The following is a 5,731-nucleotide window of genomic DNA, read 5'->3' as shown; positions in this document are numbered from 1 at the left end:
GACTCTTAAAGGAAAGTTCCAGTGTGACTGTGGAATGGGAATTTAGTCTTTCCTGTTCATGCTTGGGAGTTACACAACATACTCACGGAACAGAACAGTGAGAGTCCATATTCCTTGACTCCTATTCCAGTGCTCTTTCCAAGCAACATCTGTTTAATGTAGTTAATATACACTTCAAATTTTTCCTCTATGAGCCCTCCCCCATCACTCAATAAAGTCTAACACTTGATTATTCTGAAACTGTCTCAGAATATAACAACTATGGGAAGTACTCTTGACTGGGAGTCAGCTTAACCACTAGTTTAGGCTCTGACATTGGACACATTACTCTATGTAACTTCAGTTGGATTCTCCCAGAAGCTGACTATGAGACAAAGATTTGAGGGCAAGTAAATTTTTCAGTAGGTGATCTCAGAAAGCAACACGGTAGTAAAAGTGGGGAGGAGAAACAACAAAAGAAAGTCAACAATGAAGAGTGAATTATCAAGCAAGTTACCATAGTCTGCAACTGGAACTTAATCCTACTAAAGTAGTTATGGAAGCAAAGGAATTACAGTACCCAACTCTTGTCAATTATTGGTTGAGAACTGCAGTGGATAGGTATGAATTTCCCACAGCTGAAGACCTATCTCACAAGAAGCACAGCAGACCCTGGCCACTGGAGAAAGCCACGAGGGAAAGAGTTGCAGGTGCTGCTAGTTGGCTGGCTGGCCAGTGTACATGGAAATGGTGAGTGCCATTATATTTTCCAAAAATACCCAAAACTAAAACTACCAGCCCATATGTTCTATAGTGTGGCCTTACCACTCTCCCATAAAAAGATGGAATCTATATTTCCACCCTCTTGAATCCATGAATGCCTTGACAAATAAAACATAGTGGAAGTAACAGTGTACTAGCTCCAGGCAAGGCCTTAACTCACCTAGCAGCTTCCATTTCCTGTTTCTTGGAATGCTGCCTCCTAGAACATTCCTTCTCAGAACACAGACACTATGCTGAGAGAATTCCAAGGCAACAGAGAGGGATCAGGTTGACATGGTCAAGAGCCTGAGCCAAGCTTCCAGCTGATGGTCAGCACCAACCACCAGGGGAGTGGCCCATCTTGGGCATCCAGCCCAACAGAGCCTTCAGAAGACATCTAACTGTAACCATACAAGAGGCCATTTGATGGCTGGATTTTATGTGTCAATTTAGCTATGCTATAGTACTCAGTTATGTAATCTAACACTAATCCAGTTGTTGCTATGAGGTATTTTGTAGATTTAGTCAACATTTAAAATCAGTCAACTTTATATAAGGAGATTATTCTCAAATATGTGGGTGGGCCTTATCCAATCATGAGGGCCTTAAGAGAAAACTGAAGAGAAAAAATTCTGCCTTAAGACTGCTGTATAGGGGCCCCTAGGTGGCTCAGTGGGTTAAGCCTCTGCCTTCGGCTCAGGTCATGATCCCAGGGTTCTGGGATTGAGCCCCACATCGGGCTCTCTGCTCAGCAGAGAGCCTGTTTCCCTTCCTCTCTCTCTGCCTGCCTCTCTGCCTACTTGTGATCTCTGTCTGTCAAATAAATAAATTAAATCTTTAAAAAAAAAAAAAAGACCACTGCATAAATTCCTGACTAAGTTTCCAGCCAATTCCTTAAAAAGCAGATTTTAAGAGGTATACATATATGATTATATAATATATGATAAGTCACATAATATTAATTTGTATTTATGTTTATAATTATTTATATGACTATATTATTATGATTATATTAAATTATTATGTTTATATAATTATACTTATATATTTTCTTCTATAATATGATTGTATAATATATTATGTAATATAATTTATATAATTATTATAAGAATTTATTTATATTAATTTGTATAATGTATTATATTGATATGTAATATTTACAAATTATATAAATTATAAAACCAATTACATATATAAATATGTAAAATATCTAAGTATTTACATGTTATATAAATGGTTCTGTTTCTTTGGAGAGCCCTGACTGATACAGACGCCAAGCAAGAATCACCCAGCTGAGCCCAGTCAACTCACAGAACCATGTAAGGTAATAAAGAATCATTTATCATGTGACAATAGGTGTCAGAACAGGAACTGACAGAGCCTACTATTTCTGCTTCTCTGGGGGTCTCAGGTTCATAATTTCTATGGTGAATACCTTCTTCTAGAATTATTTTTTAGATCTTTTCAAAATTTCTTGTTCTCAAATTCCCAAGACTCAGTAATGAGCTAGAATATTTTGCTATCATTTAATTTATTAATACTGAGGCAAGGAAAATATGAAGCACCTAATAAAAAATGATAATATGGGTGAGTTATTGAGTTATAAAAATTGTAGGACTTAAAGAGGTTATGAGGGGTGCCTGGGTGGCTCAGTGGGTTGAAGCCTCTGCCTTCAGCTCAGGTCATGATTCCAGGGTCCTGGGATCGAGCCCCAGGTTGGGCTCTCTGCTCAGTAGGGAGCCTGCTTCCCTTCCTCTCTCTCTGTCTGCCTCTGCCTACTTGTGATCTCTGTCTGTCAAATAAATAAATTTTAAAAAAGGTTATGAAATTAGTTAAATAGTTGATAAGTTAACATGAAAGAGAATTTATTCTGCTTTTTCTATAAAGTTGTTTAAGTAAACCTTAAATATTTCTGTGGTTTTATGATGAGAGAATTCTTATCTGATGCTTCTGTAAAACACAATGACATTGACCTTGTCTACAGGCTTTCTACTGCACAAGAGGCAATCATTTTTGTCAGTAATGTGGCCAAAATATTCCAGAGATGTAGCTAAATATCTCAATGGACATAACATGAGGTCAAATTATTCTCCTACTCTTGGAATGCCAGGTGCGTTTTCTGAGATTTGGGAAGTTATGGGAACTCTTTGTATTCCTCTTCTACTGTGATAGCAGATAATTATTTCGCTTTTTATCCTTTTATTGCTCAGAGATAATGATGTCACAATTTCCAACGTGTTCATTAGAAATTTATTATTATAGAGAGAACCAGCTTTGAAATATTCAAGGAAGCTTAAAAAGGTAAGTAATTTAGGGAATGTTGGAGAAGAAATCCCACATGGTATTGAAAACGGGGAAGTGATAGAGAACCTTGACTGTGCTCTCGGGCTTTCTGACAATCTTCCAACATTCAGTTGGCCTGAGGCCCTCTTTTCATTTCATACTGTCGCTCCTAGACCACTGAATCATTTCATCCCTTCTTTTTATTTAAAATTCATTCCATTGATTTAGAGTTTCTGCTTGATAATGTAGAGAGCTGGAAAGAGTGTTGTTCCCAATATTACAACAAAACCCAGAAAATCAACAAATACATAACCAACAAGTAAAAAACTCATTTTCTTGAATGCACTGAAGTTCTTACGGTCACAAGGCACCAATTGGCCCAAGACTTAGACTCAGGATGAGACCTCCTTGAGCTCAACCCTGTCCACCTTCCAGCTTCTGAATACATCCACCAAGTTCTTCTACCCAAATCATGTTGGGGGGAGGGACAGCTGAACAGTTTCTTTTTAAGCAAGGTAGTAGATGACAGCAGCCCTATAATAAGTCTAGAAATCAGACTTCCTTCTTCAGCTTTCTTCTTTTTTAGACTTGTTTTGGGTATTCTAGATTCTCTGCATATGGATTTTAGAAATGACTTGTCAATTTCTACCAAAAAAGCCTGCTGTGATTTTGATTGGAATGCCACTGAATCTATATATCAGTTTGGGGAGAACAGACATCTTAACATATTGAGTCTCCTGACCCAAGGTTCTCTCCATTTACTTAGATCTTCTTTAATTTCTCTCAGCAATACTGAGTTTCCACTGTATAAAACTTCCACATCTTTTGTCATATTTATCCTTAAGCATTTCATTCTTTATGTTATTATAAATAGCATTTTTAAAAATTTCAATTTCCCATTGCTTGTTGCTGGTATATAAAAATACACAGATTAAAAAAAAAAAAAATACTGGTCTTTTGGGAAGCCTAGGGGTGGTTCAGTGGGTTAGGCATCTGTCTTCGGCTCAGGTCATGATCCCAAGGTGCTGGGATTGAGCCCCACATCAGGCCCCACATCAGGTGAAGTCTGCCTTACCCTTTCCCTCTGCTCCTCCTCTGCCCATGCTTGTACTCTCTCTCTCTCTCTTGCTCACTCCCTCTCTCTCAAATAACAAATAATCCTACATTTAAAAAAATTATTTTAAAAATTGATCTTTTATCCCACAACCTTAATAACCTCATTTATTAGTTCTCAGCAAACCAGCAGAAACCAGAGGTCAGCCATAGCCTGGTGTCCCTGCTCCCTGTAGCAAGCTAGAGGACATTGATCATGTAGATGACCATGGGTTGACCTCTATTTCTCTGTGGGATCTTGAACAAGAAAATCAACTTTTCTGAGCCTCAGGATAATAATTCTTAATTTGCCGCACTACATTAGAATTGATGGGATCATGTATGTTTAAGGCCCACCCAGGGTAAACATTCAGTATATGCCTGATATTCTAAGCCCTGTATGGAAATTTCTTTTTTTTCCCCCAAAGATTATTTATTTGAGAGAGAGAAAGAGAGAGATTGAGTATGTGTGTGTGTAAGTGGGGGGAAGGGCAGAGGGAGAAAGGCTCTGGAGCAGACTGTGTGGAGCCACCCACGGGGCTCAATCTCATGACTGTGAGATCATGATCTGAGTGTAAACCAAGAGTTGGTCACTTAACTGACTGAGCCACCCAGGTGCCTAGTGGTGTATTGAAATTTCTTGTGTACCTTCGAGTGCTAAGCAGCCTTTAGACCCAGAGTCAGTGCTCAAAAAGTCCTTGCTTGCTGCCCTACCATGACATACTCCATCTGAATACTCTAGCTTGAGAAGCTAGGCTGTTAGCTAATGTATATGCTACTTCCAAACTGAGCAGATTCTGTCCAAATCCATTTTCCCTTGGGCCCCTGGAAATGATCTTCATAGTTTCGCTACAACCAAAGGCATCCTGTATCTCTCTACCTGAAGGTGTTCTTTGGTCCCGGGACTGCCGAAGAGAATGCACAAAAGATTGGAAACACCAGGAGAAAATTCCCATCAGTGAGTAATGGGAGTAGATAAATAATAAAAACCCTACTTCCTCATCCCTCAGTCAGGATGATTCTGTTCTATTCTACATAGTCGCTGCCGTGTCCCAGTTGAATTGAGTCACCAGCTGCACATGGTGGTAACCTGCTCATAAGGAACGTTGTTATCTGCTTCCTTCCCTTCCCAGTCTTGCACACCCTCTTTCTCAATTGCTTCCTGGGATCACTCACTAAACAAACCAATTGTGTGAAAGAAATCCTTGCCTTGAGATGTGCCTTTGGGACTCACACTAAAGTACGTCACTGAACAAATGATTAAGCTAGTTAGTAGCTGAACTAGAGTTAGAACTCCTTTCTCTTGGCTCTAGATTATGTCCTTTCATTTTACTCAGTGTGGGAGTATACACTTGAAACACTGATGATACAGTGTCGAGCAGCATGTACTTCGATACTAACAATGCACTACTAACTCTGCCATGCTTGTCTCCTAAGGCTGTTATTACAAAGTAATAGATCTGACTTGATGTAGTTTCAGGCAGCAACAGAAACAGCTAATGATTGAAGGTGGGGCTCAGGTATAGGTCACAAAAGCCAAGGAAGGATAATTTTTCTAAGAAAATGGAGTAGAAGTGGTTTGGGCTATTAAAAAAAATCTAATGGAAATTGGGGA

At 39.0% G+C, this 5,731-nt stretch overlaps 1 long non-coding RNA gene across 1 annotated transcript; it reads left to right on the top strand.

Moving 5' to 3' along the window:
- The first annotated feature begins 1,043 nt into the window (after positions 1-1,043).
- LOC309857300 lies at positions 1,044-5,091 on the top strand. The gene is made up of 5 exons (XR_014307618.1): positions 1,044-1,656; positions 1,995-2,065; positions 2,726-2,851; positions 2,952-3,042; positions 5,003-5,091. It is a non-coding gene; the product is annotated as an uncharacterized lncRNA (long non-coding RNA).
- Positions 5,092-5,731: the final 640 nt, after the last annotated feature.

The sequence above is a fragment of the Mustela nivalis genome (assembly GCF_964662115.1).
Source record: "Mustela nivalis genome assembly, contig: HAP1_SCAFFOLD_609, whole genome shotgun sequence".
NCBI lineage: Eukaryota > Metazoa > Chordata > Mammalia > Carnivora > Mustelidae > Mustela > Mustela nivalis.
The sequence above is the reverse complement of the archived record's forward strand: the minus strand, read 5'-3'. Positions and strand labels throughout refer to the sequence as shown.